This window comes from Balaenoptera borealis (genome assembly GCF_965194805.1).
Source record: "Balaenoptera borealis genome assembly, chromosome: 12".
NCBI classification, from domain to species: Eukaryota; Metazoa; Chordata; class Mammalia; order Artiodactyla; family Balaenopteridae; genus Balaenoptera; species Balaenoptera borealis.
Window position 1 is genome coordinate 66,889,101 of NC_138869.1, and position 22,339 is coordinate 66,911,439.

A 22,339-nucleotide genomic window follows, 5' to 3' on the forward strand; every position below is an offset into this window, starting at 1 on the left:
TTAATATAAATGTCATTGAAAAAGGGAGAGTACAAACCACATAAACAGTGATTTTTAAAAATGTATACAACAAATGTAAGAACACTTAACACTTTGGGATTGTTTTTTCAGGCAAAAAACTGTGTCCACAAATCTGTTGGTGGTTTAAATGCAACACATTTTCAATGTATTAACATCTGCAATTTTTAGAGTATAAAGGCAGTGGGTGCCCATCTGTCAACACACGATCATCTCACACCCTCAGACAAATATCACCAAGGGATACTTAATTTGCTGTATAATTGAATGTTACTCTATTTATTTAAATTTAATATAAAATATTTATTTACATAAATCTATTTAAGTCTATTATTTAATCTATTTAAATAAATTAAACATAATAGCTATCTATTTAAATAAACACCTTACATTTAATTTATTAGCTATCTATTAAATTTGACATTTGTTAAATATATGTCTATTTAAATAAAGTTCTGTTTAATTTACACAAACTAAATGTTTAATTTTAAATATTTAAGTATAAATATTTATTTATTTAAGTAGTGATCCTAATGTTAAGACTGAGTTTTTGATAGATGTTATAGTGAATATTTAGGGGAGCACATCTTGAAAATAAAACAAAAGCCAACTTTTCCTTGGCAGTAACTATCTTTAATACAGCGAGTTCTTTCAACGAGTCTACACACACTCATGCTTTAAACAAAGAACCTCTCAGTTTTAACATGTATAAAGCACTTAAGGCCCTTTTCTCTATGTATTTCAGTACTAACCAAAAAAAGTCTACAAAATACTTTTGCATTCAGGTCACAAAATGAAGTACAATATAGAGCAGTGTTGTTAACGAAGTTTTGTTTCATACTGGAGAAAAAGGACAGAGTTTATATGCTCAGGTCATCATACTTTGTACCTTGGTGGGTCCAGAGGGTCAGCTAGTGATAAGGATGCCGTCTAGACAACGTTTTCCCACCTTCACTCATAAGCTCACGGTGACTAAATTTCCTCTAACTTAAGAGGCAGAGGGGACAAATGTGTTAAGGAGCTGTGTAATTGTTTATTCATTCCATCTACTGTCTTGTCACCTCACCGGCTCATTACAGCACCCCTGAGCAAGATAATGAGTTTAGAGCGCACAGTGGGAGCAGGAGCAGGCACACCTCAGGAATAAGTGAGGATGATGGGACAAGAGTGCCTTTCACATGCATTCTTCTCAAACTCCTCTCGCCACCCTCTCTGTGCCTCTTGTTCTTCTACTCTGCCATGACTCGGTTCTTGCTGTTGATTAAGAGTTTGTATCAGGTGCCAATTTATGATACTAGATTACAATCTATATATTGGTCTTTCAATCATATTGGAATAGATCCAGAAGAATATATTCCTTTCCATACTACTCTGCCCATGATGCTGTTTTTTTCTGACTTCAAAAACACTTAGGACTTCCAGCTGGCTTATGTTTTCATTAAATGAACAGTGGAAAGCAAATTTGAATAAATTAAAGAAAAGCATGAACAGAGCATGACCTAAACTTTCTGAAATTCAGTAACAGAAGCTTTGTAAAAATCCAGTCTGGCTGGTATCAGTGAAAGATTATAACACAACCAGAAGGAGGGTATGCATTCCAAATACTGCTGTCTGCCTTAGGCAAGTTAAAATATGGATAACCTATAAATTAGATTTACCTATGGATAAATTTAAAACTTTATTATAAAATACATGATATAGAAGAAACTGAAATCTGTGATACACGTTCAGTATTGTTAATTGCTAAACCCATTTGCACCTTTTATTTACTCGATAACTTTTTAACATCATGAATGTGATACTTGCCCTTTAATAATCCAAAGGCTAACTTTTTAATAGCTCTTAAAAGCTGCTACAAATCCATTTATCCCCAGCTTAGAGAGCTATTCCTTCAAATTCTTTTGAATTCTGAGGCTCTATACTCTAGCCTGATCTTCTTATATACACTTTCTCTGAACTCACAGTCTGCGAAAGTTGTGCAATTCAAGCCCCATAGAAGACAAGCTAACAGCATGAGGAACTAAGTTAATAACAATATTTGATTTATTCAACTTGAGGATGAGTAGAGAATTTTCTCAGAGCTTGTAACACTTTATTTCATGATATAAAAAATGTGATATGCATTTAATTTAATTTATAATGAAAGAGGTAATCTAATTTGTACTAGCAACAAGGAAGATAAAATACCAAGGCACATCTTATGAAATAAAACTTAAAAATACTTCTACAAGACATGAAATCATATATGAACAAATGGGTATATATACCATTTGTAGATTCCCAGATAGGATGGTTCAACATTACAAATATGACAGTTCTCCTAAATTAATTTGAAATTTAATGCAATCCCAATAAAAATACTGAGAGTCCCCACCCAACCCCCTCGGGAGATAGCAAATTTGATTAAGAAGCTAACATGGAAATAAAATATAAGAAAACATACAAAAAGTCCAAATTATTAAAACTGTGTGGTGTTAGATGAATAAAGAAAACAAATAGAACAGAATAGAATGTCCAAAAAGGAGACTCAAGGACACACCTATAGCTTTACACTAAAATATTGACATCTCAGTTAAGAGAGGAAATATAGATTCTTTTTCCCATTTAAAATTTGAGCTTTAATTGCTCTCACCATTTTATTAGCATATTTAGAGAAATATAAATTTATTTTTATGTATACATATTGAAATTCACTCTGAAATTAATGTATGTACCATCTTCATTTAAATTACAATGAAATAATCTCAAATTAAGGAATAAATAATTTGATGAGACAAGGAAGAGGAAAACACAGGTCCATGACTGCTAACAACTATTACTTTTAAAAACAGCTTTTTTAAAATGTAATAAACCATTTTTATAACAGTATTAGAATTATTGAGCAGATATGAAAGAGAGTTTCTATATATGCCTCCGTACATGGTTTCCTTTATTATTAAGATCTTACATTAAGTAAGACCCATTTGTTACAATCAGTGAGCCAATACTGATATAATTCCTAACTAATGTCCATAGTTTATTTAGATTTTCTTAGTTTTTACCTAATTTTTTTTGGATTCCAGGATCCCATCTCATTACGTTTAGTAATCATGTCTCCTTAAACTCCTCTTGGTTGTTATAGTTTCTCAGACTTTTCTTGTTTTTAATGACTTTGACAGTTTTGGTCAGATATATTGCAAAATGTCCCTCTATGTGTCTGTTCAGAGAAAGAAAGTATAATTCCATCTGATTTAGATCACAGTGTACTCATTGAGATATAGGCTAAGAACAAAGAGAAATGCATATAATCATATATTTTAGTTTTTCATTGCTTTCTAGTAATAATTTTATTGTTATTTTGAAATTATTATCTGAATATTGTATGATAAAGCAAAGAATTAGGTCAATGATAAACCATATATTTTTATTTTATTTCTTTTATTTTTATTTTATATTGGAGTATAGTTGATTAACAATGTTGTGTTAGTCTCAGGTGTACAGCAAATTGATTCAGTTATACATATACATGCATCTATTCTTTTCAAAATTCTTTTCCCATTTAGGTTATCACAAAATATTGAGCAGAGTTCCCTGTGCTATACAGTAGGTCCTTGTTGGTTATCTATTTTAAATATAGCAGTGTGTACAGGTCAATCCCAAACTCCCAATCTATCCCTCCACACCCTACCCTTCCCCCTGGTAATCATAAGTTCATTCTCTAAGCCTGTGAGTCCATTTCTGTTTTATAAATAAATTCATTAGTATCATTTTTTTTAGATTCCTCATGTAAGCAATAGCATATGATATTTGTCTTTCTCTGTATGAGTTAGTATGATAATCTTCAGGTCCATTCATGTTTCTGCAAATGCATTACTTCATTCTTTTTAACAGCTGAGTAATATCCCATTGTATATATGTACCACACCTTCTTTATCCTTTCATCTGTTGATGGACATTTAGGTGGCTTCCATGTCCTGGCTATTGTAAACAGTGTTGCTATGAACACTGGGGTACATGTATCCTTTCAAACCATGGTTTCCCCAGGATATATGCCCAGGAGTGGGATTGCTGGATCATATGGTAGCTCTATTTTTAGTTTTTTAAGGAACCTCCATACTGTTCTCCATAGTGGTTGCACCAATTTACCTTCCCACCAACAGTGTAGGAGTACTCCCTTTTCTCCATACCCTCTCCAGCATTTATTATTTGTAGATTTTTTGATGATGGCCATTCTGGCTGGTGGAGGTGATACCTCATTGTAGTTTTGATTTGCATTTCTCTAATAATTAGTGATGTTGAACATTTTCATGTGTCTCTTGGCCAATGATAAAGCATGTATTTTTAAAGTTAACAGATACTCTGTACTCTTAAGTATGAATTGGTAATATCAACATAAACCCATGATATTTTTATTTTTTTAAATGTACATTTCTGGATTTCTGCTTCTGACCATGACAGAGCAAGAGAAATTGTATTAATCCTCCTATCTTTCAAACAACTAGAAAATTGGACAAAATATATAAAGCAATATTTTTTTAGACGTTGGACAAGAGGAAGCATGGTATTTTGATCCCTGAGAGAAGGGAAGCAGATGAGATGAGCCCAGTGGGGCCTCAGTTTACCCCCTGGAGGCAGTTTCCAGGCCACTGTGCAGAGCAGGGAACCCAAACAGGGTACAGCAGACACACTGAATTGAAGAGACAGAAATTCAATTCCAGAAAGTCCAAGGTAGCAGCGTTTATGAGGCAGAATAACAAAGGAGGAAGGTGCACAGGGAAGAGTGTCAGAGGGATCTCTAGGCTTCTTTGTCAGAGTAATCCTTCTGTACACATATGAGAAGAAATTACCCAGGATCGTGAAATCAGTAGGACAAAACAGTTCTGGGAATAACAGTGGTAAGTGACTGGAAGCTTTCAAACTGGAGAATAAAAAAAAAAAAGATGTTGAAAACTAAGGCACTCACTCTAATAGTAAAAAGGAAAGCAGTATGGAGAAATAACAAGATTAGAGGAGAGGAAAAGTGAGACCATAGTGAAAGAAGAAAAAGAACATAAGTGTATCTTTATGGGAGAGAGAAGATTTAGAGCCAATCTAAGTCCATAGCCATGAGAATAGAGAAGCGGGGTCGCTTATGGTAAAATTAGTGTTGACACTAACAGTGCTGGCTCACAAATTGAATATAAAGTGACTCTAGCCTCCAGGACTCTAATTTGGGTTTCAAGATGGATGGTGATAATATTCACCAAGAGAAAAAGCCTATTAGATAGCCTCGTCCACCAGAGGGCAGACAGCAGAAGCAAGAAGAACTACAATCCTGCAGCCTGTGGAACAAAAACCACATTCACAGAAAGATAGACAAGATGAAAAGTCAGAGGGCTATGTACCAGATGAAGGAACAAGACAAAACCCCAGAAAAACAACTAAATGAAGTGGAGACAGGCAACATTCCAGAAAAAGAATTCAGAATAATGATAGTGAAGATGATCCAGGACCTCGGAAAAAGATTGGAGGCAAAAATCGAGAAGATGCAAGAAATGTTTAACAAAGATCTAGAAGAATTAAAGAACAAACAAACACAGATGAGCAATACAATAACTGAAATGAAAACTACACTAGAAGGAATCAATAGCAGAATAACTGAGGCAGAAGAATGGATAAGTGATGTGGAAGACAGAATGGTGGAAATCACTGCTGTGGAACAGAATAAAGAAAAAAGAATGAAAAGAAATGAAGACAGCCTAAGAGACTTCTGGGACAACATTAAATGCAACAACATTCGCATTATACGGGTCCCAGAAGGAGAAGAGAGAGAGAAAGGACCCAAGAAAATATTTGAAGAGATTATAGTTGAAAACTTCCCTAACATGGGAAAGGAAATAGCCACCCAAGTCCAGGAAGTGCAGAGAGTCCCATACAGGAAAAACCCAAGGAGAAACACATCAAGACACATAGTAATCAAATTGGCAAAAATTAAAGACAAAGAAAAATTATTGAAAGCAGCAAGGGAAAAACGACAAATAACATACAAGGGAACTCCCATAAGGTTAACAGCTGATTTCTCAGCAGAAACTCTACAAGTCAGAAGGGAGTGGCATGACATACTTAAAGTGATGAAAGGGAAGAATCTACAACCATGATTACTCTACCTGGCAAGGATCTCATTCAGATTCGTTGGAGAAATCAAAAGCTTTACAGACAAGCAAAAGCTAAGAGAATTCAGCACCACCAAACCAGCTCTACAACAAATACTAAAGGAACTTCTCTAAATGGGAAACACAAGAGAAGAAAAGGACCTACAAAAACAAACCCAAAACAATTAAGAAAATGGTCATAGAAACATACATATCGATAATTACCTTAAATGTGAATGAATTAAATGCTCCAACCAAAAGACACAGGCTTGCTGAATGGATACAAAAACAAGACCCATATATATGCTTTCTACAAGAGACCCACTTGAGACTTAGGGACACATACAGACTGAAAGTGAGGGGATGGAAAAAGATATTCCATGCAAATGGAAATCAAAAGAAAGCTGGAGTAGCAATACTCATATCAGATAAAATAGACTTTAAAATAAAGAATGTTACAAGAGACAAGGAAGGACACTACATAATGATCAAGGGATCAATCCAAGAAGAAGATATAACACTTATAAATATATATACACCCAACATAGGGGCACAAAAATACATAAGGCAACTGCTAACAGCTATAAAAGAGGAAATCGACAGTAACACAATAATAGTGGGAGACTTTAACACTTCACTTACACCAATGGACAGATCATCCAAAGAGAAAATTAATAAGGAAACACAAGCTTTAAATGACACAATAGATGAGATAGATTTAATTGATATTTATAGGACATTCCATCCAAAAACAGCAGATTACACTTCTCAATTTTGCATGAAACACTCTCCAGGACAGATCACATCTTGGGTCACAAATCAAGCGTCAGTAAATTTAAGAAAATTGAAATCATATTAAACATCTCTTCTGACCACAACGCCATGAGATTAGAAACCAATTACAGGAAAAAACCGTAAAAAACAGAAGCACATGGAGGTTAAACAATACGTTACTAAATAACCAAGAGATCACTGAAGAAATCAAGGAGGAAATTAAAAAATACCTAGAGACAAATGACAATGAAAACACGGCAATCCAAAACCTATGGGATGCAGCAAAAGCAGTTCTAAGAGGGAAGTTTATAGCTATACAAGCCTACTTCAAGAAACAAGAAAAATCTCAAATAAACAATCTAACATTACACCTAAAGGAACTAGAGAAAGAAGAACAAACAAAATCCAAAGTTAGCAGAAGGAGAGAAATCATAAAGATCAGAGCAGAAATAAATGAAATAGAAACAAAGAAAACAATAGCAAAGATCAATAAAACTAAAAGCTGGTTGTTTCAGAAGATAAACAAAATTGATAAACCATTAGCCAGACTCATCAAGAAAAAGAGGGAGATGACTCAAATCAATAAAATTAGAAATGAAAAAGAAGTTACAAGAGACACCACAGAAATACAAAGCATTCTAAGAGACTACTACAAGCAACTCTATGCCAATAAAATGAACAACCTGGAAGAAATGGACAAATTTTTAGAAAGGTATAACCTTCCAAGACTGAATCAGGAAGAAACAGAAAATATGAACAGACCAATCACAAGTAATGAAATTGAAACTGTGATTAAAAATCTTCCGACAAACAAAAGTCCCAGACCAGATGGCTTCACAGCTGAATTACATCAAACATTTAGAGAAGAGCTAACACCCATCCTTCTCAAAATGTTCCAAAAAGTTGCAGAGGAAGGAATACTCCCAAACTCATTCTATGAGGCCACCATCACCCTGATACCAAAGCCAGACAAAGATACTACAAAAAAAGAAAATTACAGACCAATATCACTGATGAATATCGATGCAAAAATCCTCAACAAAATACTAGCAAACAGAATCCAAAAACACATGAAAAGGATCATACACCATGATCAAGTGGGATTTATCCCAGGAATGTAAGGATTCTTCAATATACACAAATCAATCAATGTGGTACACCATATTAACAAATTGAAGAATAAAAACCATATGATCATCTCAATAGATGCAGAAAAAGCTTTGACAAAATTCAACACCCATTAATTACAAAAACTCTCCAGAAAGTAGGCATAGAGAGAACCTACCTCAACATAATAAAGACCATATACGACAAATGCACAGCAAACATCATTCTCAATGGTGAAAAACTGAAAGCATTTCCTCTAAGATTAGGAACAAAACAAGGATGTCCACTCTCACCACTATTATTCAACATAGTTTTGGAAGTCCTAGCCATAGCAATCAGAGAAGAAAAAGAAATAAAAGGAATACAAATTGGAAAAGAAGAAGTAAAACTGTCACTGTTTGCAGATGACATGATACTATACATAGAGAATCCAAAAGATGCCATCAGAAAACTACTAGAGCTAATCAATGAGTTTGGTAAAGTTGCAGGATACAAAATTAATGCACAGAAATCTCTTGCATTCCTATACACTAAAGATGAAAAATATGAAAGAGAAATAAGGAAACACTCCCATTTACCACTGCAACAAAAAGAATAAAATATCTAGGAATAAACCTACCTAGGGAGACAAAAGACCTTTATGCAGAAAACTATACGACACTGATGAAAGAAATTAAAGATGATACCAACAGATGGAGAGATATGCCATGTTCTTGGATTAGAAGAATCAATATTGTGAAAATGACTCTACTACCCAAAGCAATCTACAGATTCAATGCAATACCTATCAAATTACCAAAGGCATTTTTTACAGAACTGGAACAAAAAATCTTAAAATTTGTATGGAGACACAAAAGACCCCCAATAGCCAAAGCAGTCTTGAGGGAAAAAAATGGAGCAGGAGGAATCAGACTCCCTGACTTCAGACTATACTACAAAGCTATAGTCATCAAGACAATATGGTACTGGCACAAAAACAGAAATATAGATCAATGGAACAAGATAGAAAGCCCAGAGATAAACCCATGCACCTATGGTCAACTAATCTATGACAAAGGAGGCAAGGATATACAATGGAGAAAAAGACCGTCTCTTCAATAAGTGGTGGTGGGAAAACTGGACAGCTACATGTAAAAGAATAAAATTAGAGCACTCCTTAAGACCATACAGAAAAATAAACTCAAAATGGATTAGAGACCTAAATGTAAGACCGGACACTTTAAATCTCTTAGAGGAAAACATAGGAAGAACACTGTTTGACATAAATCATAGCAAGATCTTTTTTGATCCACCTCCTAGAGTAATGGAAATAAAAACAAAAATAAATAAATGGGACCTAATGAAACTTAAAAGCTTTTGCACAGCAAAGGAAACCATAAACAAGATGAAAAGACAACCCCAAGAATGGGAGAAAATATTTGCAAATGAATCAATGGACAAAGGATTAATCTCCAAAATATATAAACAGCTCATGCAGCTCAATATTAAAAAAACAAACAACCCAATCCAAAAATGGGCAGAAGACCTAAATACACTTTTCTCCAAAGAGACATACAGATGGCCAAGAAGCACATGAAAAGCTGCTCAACACCACTAATTTTTAGAGAAATGCAAATCAAAACTACAATGAGGTATCACCTCACACCAGTCAGAATGGGCATCATCAGAAAATCTACAAAAAACAAATGCTGGAGAGAGTGAGTGTGGAGAAAAGGGAACCCTCTTGCACTGTTGGTAGGAATGTAAATTGATATAGTCACTATGGAGAACAGTATGGGGGTTCCTTAGAATACTAAAAATAGAATTACCATATTACCCAGCAATCTCACTACTGAGCATATACCAAGAGAAAAACATAATTCAAAAAGGCACACTCACCCCTAGTATTCATTGCAACACTATTTACAAAAGCCAGGTCATGGAAGCAACCTAAATGCCCATCGACAGATGAATGGGTAAAGATGTGATACGTATATACAATGGAATATTACTCAGCCATAAAAAGGAACGAAATTGGGTCATTTGTAGAGACATGGATGGATCTAGAGATTGTCATACAGAGTGAAGTAAGTCAGAAAGAGAAAAACAAATATCGTATATTAACACATATATGTGGAACCTAGAAAAATGGTACAGATGAACCGGTTTGCAGGGCAGAAATTGAGACACTGATGTAGAGAACAAACGTATGGACACCAAGGGGGGAAAGTGGTGGGGGGTGGGGTGGTGTGTTGAATTGGGAGATTGGGATTGACATGTATACATTGATGTGTATAAAATGGATGACTAATAAGAACCTGCCATATAAAAAATAATTAAAAGAAAAAAAAAATAGTTATATATCCCCATTTTACTTTTGAGGAAAGTAAGTCTTCTAAACCTAAAATTACAGAGACAAATGTAAATTTTTTTACTTTCATTTTTGTGCCTCATTGTATAATCTGCTTCAGGGGCTTCCCTGGTGGCGCAGTGGTTGAGAATCTGCCTGCTAATGCAGGGGACACGGGTTCGAGCCCTGGTCTGGGAAGATCCCACATGCCGCGGAGCAACTAGGCCCGTGAGCCACAACTACTGAGCCTGCGCGTCTGGAGCCTGTGCTCCGCAACAAGAGAGGCCACGATAGTGAGGCCCGCGCACCGTGATGAAGAGTGGCCCCCGCTTGCCGCAACTAGAGAAAGCCCTCGCACAGAAACGAAGACCCAACACAGCCAAAAATAAAAATAAATTAATTAATTAATTAAAGTTATAAAAAAAAAAAAATTAGTAGCCTTTATTTAAAAAAAAAAAAATCTGCTTCAAATATTATTGAATCCATAAGCAATCTTGATAAAATGCAATATATTTGTTGGTGTACCCTTCCTAAATTATCATGTTACCTTCATGTATTTTTTTATTTTCTTGAATCTCTTTCACTTTTATAAAACTGTCCTGAGTAAAATAAACAGGTTAAGAAAAATATAGGTATAATTTTTACTTACTTCACTATAGAAGTATTGTTGATTTGGTTTACTTTTTTTTCTCTCAATACCAATAATTATATGTGTACGGGTAGAATATAGTTTTCTTGATATATTACATTAAAGGAATCATTTTACACAATATTTCAGGTCATTAACATTGGCAATAGGAATTAATTTGTAAGAATCTTTGTGTTCATCCTGGAGATGAGAAAGGAAACTGGCATTAGAGACTCAGACTCATATTTCTCATAGGAATGAAAAGTTTTATATGCAACATTTTCCTCACTTAGTATAAATTGTCATGTTCAATTTTCTCTTCTGTTATCTTTTTCATGTGAAAGATTAAGTAAAAAAAAAAAAAAGAAACAGTTTTTTGTTTTTTTTTTTAAACGAGTTAACTATGTTAACTATGCGAGGTGATGGATCTGTTAATTATCTTGATCTTGGTAATCATTCTACAATGTATACGTATACCTAATCATCACATTGTACACCTTAAATATATACAATTATATCTGTCAATTACTTGTCAGTAAAATTAAAAAAAAAACTTCACCAAGAATTGGAATACATGGGGACAATCAGTATTGAGGAATAAGTACAGTTTCAGACAAGATGACATTTAGGTGCAGATATCCAGCATAAAGTTACACATTGAGGTTAGAACTTGGGAAAATTGTTAAACTGTAGAGATTCATTATAAGTCAGTAGCTTAGAAATAGAAGTAAAGTCTGATGAAGTTTGATGAGGAAGCCCCCCATTTTACCAGCAATTTCTCAAAACGGTCAAACAGAGAAGGTAGAGCAAACTTTGCACAAATTATGAGGAATTGTCCAAGATTTTTTCTTACTCAGGGAAACGTTAGATAGAAGTATATATTTATAGATATGTGCATGTTTACATACATGCACACAGATGTAAATGATCAATGAAGACCAAATGACTATGTTTAATTTACTGCACCATGTTCAACATGACAAATGATTAACTATAGTTTTAGTGTGCCCTCATTAAAAGCATTTCAACTGGTCTATAATAGATCCCTTTTCTCATTCTGCCATAGAGACACGGTGTTCTAAAAGCAATGCAAGTTATTGTACCCTCTAAATATTTTTCTAGAAATTTAGGTTTCCAGTGAGATTTATTATAAATTCCCTTGGAATCACCTAACTCTCTTTTATAGCATTTACTACCCTGTAATTTTACTTTTTAAAAATTGTTGATGAATGTTTGCCTCTCCCACTAACCCATAAGCTCTGAGTGAACAAGAACATGTCTGCTTTTATGCAGCATATTTCCCAAATTCATAGAACATGGATTGGCACAATGTCAGCTCTCAGTGAGTGAGTGTTAATGAATAAATAAGCTTTTCAGGAATGCATTCATTCCATTATTAGTTGACAATAAAGATCTAAGAAAGTTACATTCATATAGTTCAGTTTTTAAAATTTAATCTTAAGGGCTTCCCTGGTGGTGCAGTGGTTGAGAATCTGCCTGCCAATGGAGGGGACACGGGTTCGAGCCCTGGTCTGGGAAGATCCCACATGCCGCAGAGCAACTAGGCCCGTGAGCCACAACTACTGAGCCTGTGCGTCTGGAGCCCGTGCTCCCAACAAGAGAGGCTGCGATATTGAGAGGCCCGCGCACCGCGATGAAGCGTGGCCCCCGCTTGCCGCAACTAGAGAAAGCCCTCGCACGGAAACGAAGACCCAACACAGCCATAAATAAATAAATGAATAAATAATTAAAAAAAAAAATTAATCTTAAGATGTAGCCACATGCCTATTTGTGATGCACAAAACATCACCATTCAAATTTCTTTCAGCCCAGTGACTTCTGCCGCCTACAAGATAATTCTACTTATTTTTCTTCACCATGAAGCATTTCTTTAACTAACCTTAACTTGCTACCATTTTTATCATTGATGCCACCATATGTCAGCACCCAGGTGGTGGGTAGAGAGAAAAGGTGAGAAGCTGGCTGGTACTGCTGAATCAGAGAAACAATCTAAACCTCGGGGCCCAAACCCACATCAGATGCTCTGCTTTAACATATTAATAATGATAATGATCACAACATTTATTAATGCCTTCCTGTGGCAGGCATGCCATTGAGTGATTTATATGTATTCTTGGAATTAATCCAACAGAAAGCACTACAATTTGGAGTTGAGGGGGAGAGATTGAGTAAATGTTCAAGGTCAGAACCTCTTCAAGGTCAGCTAGCAAATTGTTGCCTTCCTGCACACTCACATCTGTTTGACTCCAAAGCTCTTGCTTTTTTTTTTTTTTTTTAACATCTTTATTGGAGTAAAATTGCTTTACAATAGTGTGTTAGTTTCTGCTTTATAACAAAGTGAATCAGCTATATATATACATATATCTCCTCCCTCTTGCGTCTCCCTCCCACCCTCCATATCCCACCCCTCTAGGTGGTCACAAAGCACCGAGCTGATCTCCCTGTGCTCTGAGGCTGCTTCCCACTAGCTATCTATTTTACATCTGGTAGTATATATAAGTCCATGCCACTCTCTCACTTCATCCCAGCTTACCCTTCCCTCTCCCCGTGTCCTCAAGTCCATTCTCTACATCTGCATCTTTATTCCTCTCCTTCCCCTAGGATCTTCAAAACCATTTTTTTTTTTTTTAGATTCCATATATATGTGTTAGCGTACAGTATTTGTTTCTCTCTTTCTGACTTACTTCACTCTGTATGACAGACTCTAGGTCCATCCACCTCACTACAAATAACTCAATTTCGTTTCTTTTTTATGGCTGAGTAATATTCCATTGTATATATGTGCCACATCCTCTTTAACCATTCATCTGTCGATGGACACTTAGGTTGCTTCCATGTCATGGCTATTGTAAATAGAGCTGCAATGAACATTGTGGTACATGACTCTTTTTGAATTATGGCTTTCTCAGGGTATATGCCCAGTAGTGGGATTGCTGGGTCGTATGGTAGTTCTATTTTTAGTTTTTTAAGGAACCTCCATACTGTTCTCCTTAGTGGCTGTATCAATTTATATTCCCACCAACAGTGCAGGAGGGTTCCCTTTTCTCCACACCCCAAAGCTCTTGCTTTTAACATTTTGTTCCAAGCGCCAATTTGGAAAAACACATGGAATGCCAGATACTACATATGAGGCTTTATTCTGAGACTGACATTTAATTGTTTAGGTTTTTTTACTGCTATATACAAGTCATTCATCAACGCATACAATGGGTCAAATCTGAACTCAGCCTGTAAATTAAGGCCTGCCCCACCTACTCCATAACCCCCCTCCCTCTCCAGTCATGTTTCTCTCTTGACCTTTCTGGAACATCCCAGCTCATCTCTCAAATGCAATTATAATGTGGCAATAAACTGCTCTTCCCTCACAAGGACAAAGCCCTTGCTTCATGAGCAGACGTGAGTCACTCCTTACAGGAATCCCTAATTGACCTGTGTTGCTCCACAATCATCTTCCCTCTCCCTTTCTTTTCTTCTCTCCGCATTTCTGAAGATATCTGTACCTTACCCTCACACAATTCATTCCCTTTTATCTATTCGTTCATGTTTTTTTCGTTCTACGGACCTAGTTGGTCCCTGATGGTGATACAGATGCTGTTGAATAGAGAGGTGAGCAACAGAATGAGGACCCTTTACTCATGAAATATGGAGAGCGATCTGATTAGGAAGACCTAGATAGCAACTTCAGATGGAGTATTAGGAAAGCCTCAGCGAGGAGGGTATGCTTGAACTGAGACATAAATAACAAGAAGAAACCAACCTATGCAGGTGCAGAGAAAAAGTATTTCAAATGTCAATTATAAAGATTCTAAAGTGAGGAGGGACTTGGCATGTTTGAGGTCCATCAAGAGATGCCTATAGCTGGAACACAGTGGGGAAAACAGTGGTAGAAGATGAGGTTAGAGATAGAAGCTATGACAAGGAGTTATTTAATTGCAGTGAAAGTCGCTGGAAGATTTTTGAAAGGGAAGAATCATGATCTAGTTTTTCTTTTAGAAAGATCACTAGGGCTACTAAGTAGAAAATGCCTTGTATAGAAGCAAGAATGGAAGAAGAAAGACCCTAAGGGAGAAGTGATACAGGCTTAGATCATCAGCAAACAATGAAGATGGAGAGAGTAGACACATTAGCAATGTACGTTGAATGAGTGGGCCACATGGCTTGATGCTGAACTTAATAAGACTGAGGTTCTAGAGCAACTGGTTGGAAAAGTAGGCTATAAAGACTTGGAGAAAAGGCTGAAAAATAAATAGTTGGGAGCCTCGAGACTCTCAATTTAACTGTGATAGATTTGACACATCAGTTTAACACAGAGACGGGAAGTGGAAAGTAGGGTATAAGACTTTGAAGTTCAGAAGAGCAGCCAAGGCTAGAAAAACAAATTTCGGAGAAATCAGCATCTGGCTGAAGATGAAGCCATGGGACCTGTTATTGGGAAGGAATGAATGTAGTGATCCCAGTAGAGGACCTATAGAATAAAGTTCCTCAATTTTCTCAGATTTAACATTTATATATTTCCAATTATTTCAAAAGTATATCATGATATGCAGTGATGGGTAATTTTGTTTCATGTATGGATTTTTCCTCCCCAGCGACTCTATATAAACTCTGAAAGGGAAGTGAGCTATATTTGTTTGTTTCGGTGTTGTCCACTCTGCCTTGTTTGAATGAAAATCTGAATTGAAATGAATTAAAATGAACTGAGAAAAGGAGTCCACGGAGTTGGAGAATTTTTGTGAGTCATTTAACAAGAACATTTTTCACTTTTATTTTTAAACCCAGTTGAAAGAATAATAAGTTTTACATTCCTAAGATGCTACTGCTTCTGCTTAGTTTAAAACAACATTTTTCTTTTTTTCTGAATCACTCTTCTCAGGATGTTCACATGAAGAGCTCTGTAATGAGAATCTTTTCCTGACTGTCTTCACTTATGAAAATGCTATTTCACCATTTCCATAAGTACTTGGAATGAGACAACATGAGACCCTGGCTAGTTTGAGCTCCCCCAGAAGTAGAGCTGGAGCTAATATTTGAGTGGAAGTAGTTTGTTTGGAGACACTCTCTAGAAATATGGGGGAGTCGGGAAGTGAGACAGGAAATGGGAAGAGGAAATCAAATGCTATATTATCAAGAAAAATACTACTGTGGGCAACTAGAATTTGATCTCTCTGGGAAACTTGAGGAACAAGTGTAGAATATAGAGCTCAAGAATGAGAGAGCTCCTTTTGGCTGGCTTTGCCCAGAACCATTATCACAGCCCTTCACTCAGGGCTGGATGCAGGCTGCATGCACTCCTGTGCCAAGGAGAGCCTGGGACCGAGTGATACTGGATCCCAGAAGCTGGAAATTGGGGTGTCCTGTCCTGAAAGGTTAAGTGTGAGAGGGGCATGCATGAGGCACTGACCATATTTGCTACAGTGATATATTACAGGGAATGACAGCAATCTGGTTAAATAAGATTTCAAAGTGCCAATTGATTATAAAGTTCTCTTTACAACTTAGTTTGCAAAGAGCTTCTGTGCATCTTCAGCCTGGGCTAGTTGTCCTTGAAAAGTAAATAGCAATGGATTTCTATAAGTCATACTTTTAAGCCCCTTAAAACAAATAATAATGAGAGAGAGACAGAGGGGGTGAATACTTATGGTTATAAAATTGTAACCTAATAGTTGCTTTTAAAATAAAACAGAAGGCAAAGAATCTATTTGGCCATTTCTTCATTTCAAGATGTAAAGATGTTAGAAAAATCTTGTGTGACAAAAATAATTAGGGAAAATAAAGTGGTAGAAGAAGAAAAATTGCAGAAGATTTGTATTTATTTATAAATGGGTAGGGGGGATGCCATGCTCTAAATAATAAAAAAGAAACACATAACTATTCTTCTTTATCTTTTCAACCCACATGGCCTTTCCTCTGATCTTTGACATTCAATGTAAAGTATAGTTAGGATAATTTGTGTTTTCTAGGGAAGGAAGCACAAAATCAATGAAATGCTGCAGACAGGAGGGTTATATTAAGTGCTAGAATGGGCTCTTCAGACAGATGGGCTCATCGAATAAGGGTCAGCCACTTGGTGATCATCAAACAGAACTCATTTCCAGGCACTCTTCCTGTAATATGGGTGTGTCCATATGATGACTCAGAAGACCCATGCAAAAGAGGCCCTGTACCTAGACACCGAGATTCTGATCATATGGCTACCTGCTTCATTTATTGTAGATGTGTCTCAATGACAATGATGTGATAATTTTTTTAACCATGGACATTAGAAACAAGAAAAAACTATGTGGAAAGAAAGCACTATGTATATTAGTTAATAGAATTTTTGCATAACAATTAGTTGAACAATTATGCCCACTGAATAACCATGGGTAGATCACAGGTGAAGTCTTGCTGAATAAGTAGTGCTTCCACAGTCAAAGACTGGGGAGCTCTTTCTTCACAGATGACTAGAGACAAAATCTCAGCTTAGTGCTGGTTTCAGTGAACTGTGGTTTAAGTTTCTTGGGTTTCTTACAGATTTTTGCCACCTGATGGCTTGGGCTTGCAGATTTCTTGTGTACTGTTCCCGGTCTCAGATTTGTTTCCATCACAAAATGATCTCTCCTATTACTGACAACACACAGCCTCTACTGCAAATGATCTGTGAAAAATTTGGGGTTGCATTATCCTATGCTGACTTCGGGTTTTAATGTCCTTTGCTTATTTTTTGCACCTCGTTCTCTGGTCCAATAATGTCAACGTTCACATATTTTTTTGCCCCACATCTTTTATTTATTTACTGTCATGTTGACCAATTCAGGTACTGTTACTACAATATTCAGTGCTACACACTGAATACACAAATTTCATACTCTGTACTGCCTTTATTCTTTCTGTTCCAACTAATACCTGAGCTATTACATTTATTACGACAATTATCAACATAAAGCCAACAGTTATATCTCAATAATAAATATCCATTGTGTTCTGCTCTGCTTGTAACTGGAGATGTAGCCTTTATAACAAAGAAGTATCTATTTTTATTGCCCCTGTCATTTTTTTATAGTTAGCCACACATTTCAACATTAATATCCTTTTCTCTGTGAAACTTTTTCCTTCCCTCTTCAAATTTCCTCTTTGCCATATTTGACTAGCAGAGAATAATTCTGAGTCTCTGCATGCAGACATAAAATCTGGTCCATTTAGAAGGAGAAGAATGGAGAGAGAAACTAACAAAACCTTTTATTTTTAATTCTTCAACTCTGCATCATCATTTCTGGTCACACATAGGTATATTTTATATGTTTCTTAGACTTCTGGGCCAAATATAGGATTTTGGAGAAAAAATTTAAATGCAAGAAAAAATATCAAAGTGTTTATCATGCACCTGATTTTGCATTTTACTTTTACAAGTGAGCAGCCTGAAATTTTCTTGCACTATATTACCATCACATTAGAGATCTGAGTAAGTACTAACTGCATGGCAGTACATTATTGCTGGAGATCTGTTTGAAGGGATTTCTTTGAATCTCCCACTTTCTTTAAGAAAAAGACTAATACATAAATCAGTTTCTTAACTGGACAGCTACATGTAAAAGAATGAAATTAGAGCACTCCCTAACACCATACACAAAAATAAACTCAAAATGGATTAGAGACCTAAATGAAAGACTGGACACTATAAAACTCTTAGAGGAAAACATATGAAGAACACTATTTGACATAAATCATAGCAAGATCTTTTTTGATCCACCTCCTAGAGTAATGGAAATAAAAACAAAAATAAATAAATGGGACCTAATGAAACTTAAAAGCTTTTGCAAAGCAAAGGAAACTACAAACAAGACGAAAAGGCAACCCTCAGAATGGGAGAAAATATTTGCAAATGAATCAACGGAGAAAGGATTAATCTCCAAAATATATAAACAGCTCATGAAGCTCAATATTTAAAAAAAACAACCCAATCAAAAAATGGGCAGAAGACCTAAGTAGACATTTCTCCAAAGAAGACATACATATGGCCAAGAAGCACATGAAAAGCTGCTCAACACCACTAATTATTAGAGAAACGCAAATCAAAACTACAATGAGGTATCACCTCACACCAGTTAGAATGGGCATCATTCCATCATCTTATGGAAAAACCTAAACGAACTTTTCGGCCAACCCAATACTATCTCTGCGGTTTTTGCCTTTGCCAGAATGTTATCAATATATATTGGAATCATATAGTAAGTAGCCTTTTCAGATTGGCTTCTTTCACTTAGTAATATGCATTTAAGGTTTCTCCATATCTTTTCATGGCTTAATAGCTCATTTATTTTTGTCACTGAATAATTTCCATTACATACAAGTACAACATCATCAACTGAAGGATATCTTGGTTGCTTCCAAGATTTGGCAAGTATAGTAAACCTCCAATAAATATTTCTAATGTTACGAATTATCATTCTAACATCTTTTTTTTCATTCTAAGCTCCAGTAGATAGATATATAGAAAGTCTAAGAGATCCCTATGAATAAATAAACCCCAGAAGCTGGTTAATAAAAAAACATAGTCTTCGTACTAACCCATTTGAAAACATTTTATTTCTTTCTCATTAGAGTGAAAATATTGGTAGTAAAAGTATTCTCTAATTTCAAATTCCAGATAAATGAGTGTTTAATATATAATTATATAATATTATTTAAAGACTAAAATCAATCAAAACAATTCAAATTATAATAAACATAGTTTGCCCTCTTTAATTGAAGATACTACCCAGAACACAATTTGCTCTATAATTTAGTTTACAGTGTACATGTGTGTTTTTCTAAAGGACTTTTAAACTTTTGTCATAGCATACCATGATATGTAAATTTTTGTAAAAAAAAATCTTTCCTAAAACAATGATGGTCTGTAGAGTAAACAAAACAAAGCAAATCATCAGATCACCAATAATCTTTAAAAATATCCACAGTGAACGCTTACATAGTGTTTACTATGTACAGGTTCTGTTTTAAGTGCTTTTATAAACATTTTATTTCTTACAATAATGCAATGTGTTGATACTATTTTGAACTCGATTTCACAAACAAAATGTTGTGGTCACTCTGAAGAGATAGGATGGATCCTCCCCCCCCCCCCCAAATTTGGTTCAGATGTTAAGGATGACACCACACATGTACAGAAGGTATGAAAATAGCTATAACTCAAATAATGAGACTTTTTGGAAAGGAGAGAGCAGACTCCCAAGCAGCCCAGAAGGCTTGAGGGAGCAGGGAAAGGAGACTGGCTTGATGCCCTGGTGGCTGGGGTGGGAGTTGAGCTGAGGACTCTGAACAGGATTTCAGCTTCCTACCAGAGCCAAAAGAGGGGGCGTCCAGACTTTCTCATCACATTTTCTAGACATAGGGCAGAAAGGGAGTAGGGACTGGTAGGAGTTGAAAGCTGTCAGTGGTCAACAAATATGGACTCTAATATTTTATTACAGAAAGAAACAGACTCAGTGTAGATAGCTTACTCTGGTCATAGAGCTTATAAATTGCAGATCTGGGACTAAAAGTCAAACAGTAGATTCCAGCATCCATGCTGTTAACTAAGATACACATTTTCTGACTATATAAATATCACTTACTGTAGAAAATATGGAATGTATAGATAAATTGGGAAGAGAAAAATAAAAATTATTCACACAACTCATGGAAAACCATAGTTCTATTTAGTTTATTTCTATATTGTCCTTTAATAGTTATCCTATTTTAATACCTGTAATCTGCTTTGAATATTCCTAAATTAAATATCACAAGTTGAACCTTTTTCAGATAATTAAATATTCCCTTAAGTAGTAGACAGAATTCAAAGAAGCCCCTTATGATCTCCTGCTCTTGGCTTTATGTCCTGTATTGTAGTCTCCCCCTTGAATGTGGGCAGAGCCTGTGACTTGATCTAATTAATAGAATATGACAAGGGTGATAGTATGTCACCTCCATAATTATGTTACCTTATACAGCAAGGTGAAGGTATTCCATAGATGTAGTTAAAGCATCTTGAGTTCATCAAAAGGGGTATTATCCTAGGTAGCATGATGTGGCCTCAGCCTTCCCCAAAGAGAGACACTCTTCTGCGGTCTTAGAGAAGTAAGGTGCCATGTTGAGAGGGCCTATAAGACAGCCACATGTCAAGGAAATGCAGCAGCCTCTAGGAGCAAAGAGTGAACCTGGATGACAGTCAACAAGAAAACAGGGACATCTGTCCTACAATCACAAAAAACTGAATTCTGAAAATAACCCCATGAGCTTGGAAGAAGAGCCCGAGAATGGAACTTAGCCCAGACAACACCTGTAGGCAGCTTTGAGGTACGCTGAGAAGGGAATCCAGTCAAGCTGTGTGTGGACTCCCGACCCATGGAAACTATGAGATAATAAATAAATGTTGTTTTACGCTTCTAAGTCTATGGATTTGGGGTCATTTGTTATGTAGCAATAGAAAAGTAGTACATCTAAATATGTGTTTTCAAACTGTGGCACAAAATTGTATCAGATGCATTACCCTTATGTTATTTAAGTGTTTTCTATATAAATCTCAGTTTAAATTTGTGATTTTTTTTTTTTTTGGTATAAATTCAAAGAAGTCAACCCATAGAGTTCACTGCACATATGTGATTTTTTTGCTTCCTTAAATTCAGAGTGCTTTATTTTAATAACAGGAACTCAATTGTCCAAGGCTTGTGGTCTTGATGGAACTGTCAGTCTATGTCCCTAGTCCTTGCCTGGCCAGGGGAGAGTAACATGAGTTCACAAGACCCATCAGACTCTTTCCCTGCAATCTGAATCTCAACTAGAGAGGCACTGAAAGCCAGTGGATCTGATTCATACTTAAGGTGACATTCTGATGAGACTTTTTGTGCTTCCCTCCTAACTAGATCCCCATTTGCTTGGTTTCATATTTTTTCTTAGGCCTCATTGTTCAGCTCCTTCTTTGATTGCATGAGTGCAAACTCATATCCTTCCTATCTATCTAACTATCTATCTATCTATCTATCATCACCTATCCAAACATACACACAGCATCAATTCTCATTATATTGGGGTTCCACTTTTGTGAATTTGCATACTTGATAAAACTTATATGTAACCCCAGAATCAGCTCTCCCCAGCTTTTGTGGTCATTCACACACATGTGTAGAGTGTTGGAAACTTCAAGTGGCCCAGTATAAATTCCCAGCTGAGATCAAACAAGGCAACACTCTTCCTTCGTCAGTTCTTATACTGTAAACAGCCTTTTCAGAGACTATATATGTTTCATGTTTTTGCATTTCTGTGCATTTTGGGCTGATTTTGGTTTAAAATGGCTTCCAACCATTAGGTTGAAGTATACTGTCTAGTATTCCCAAG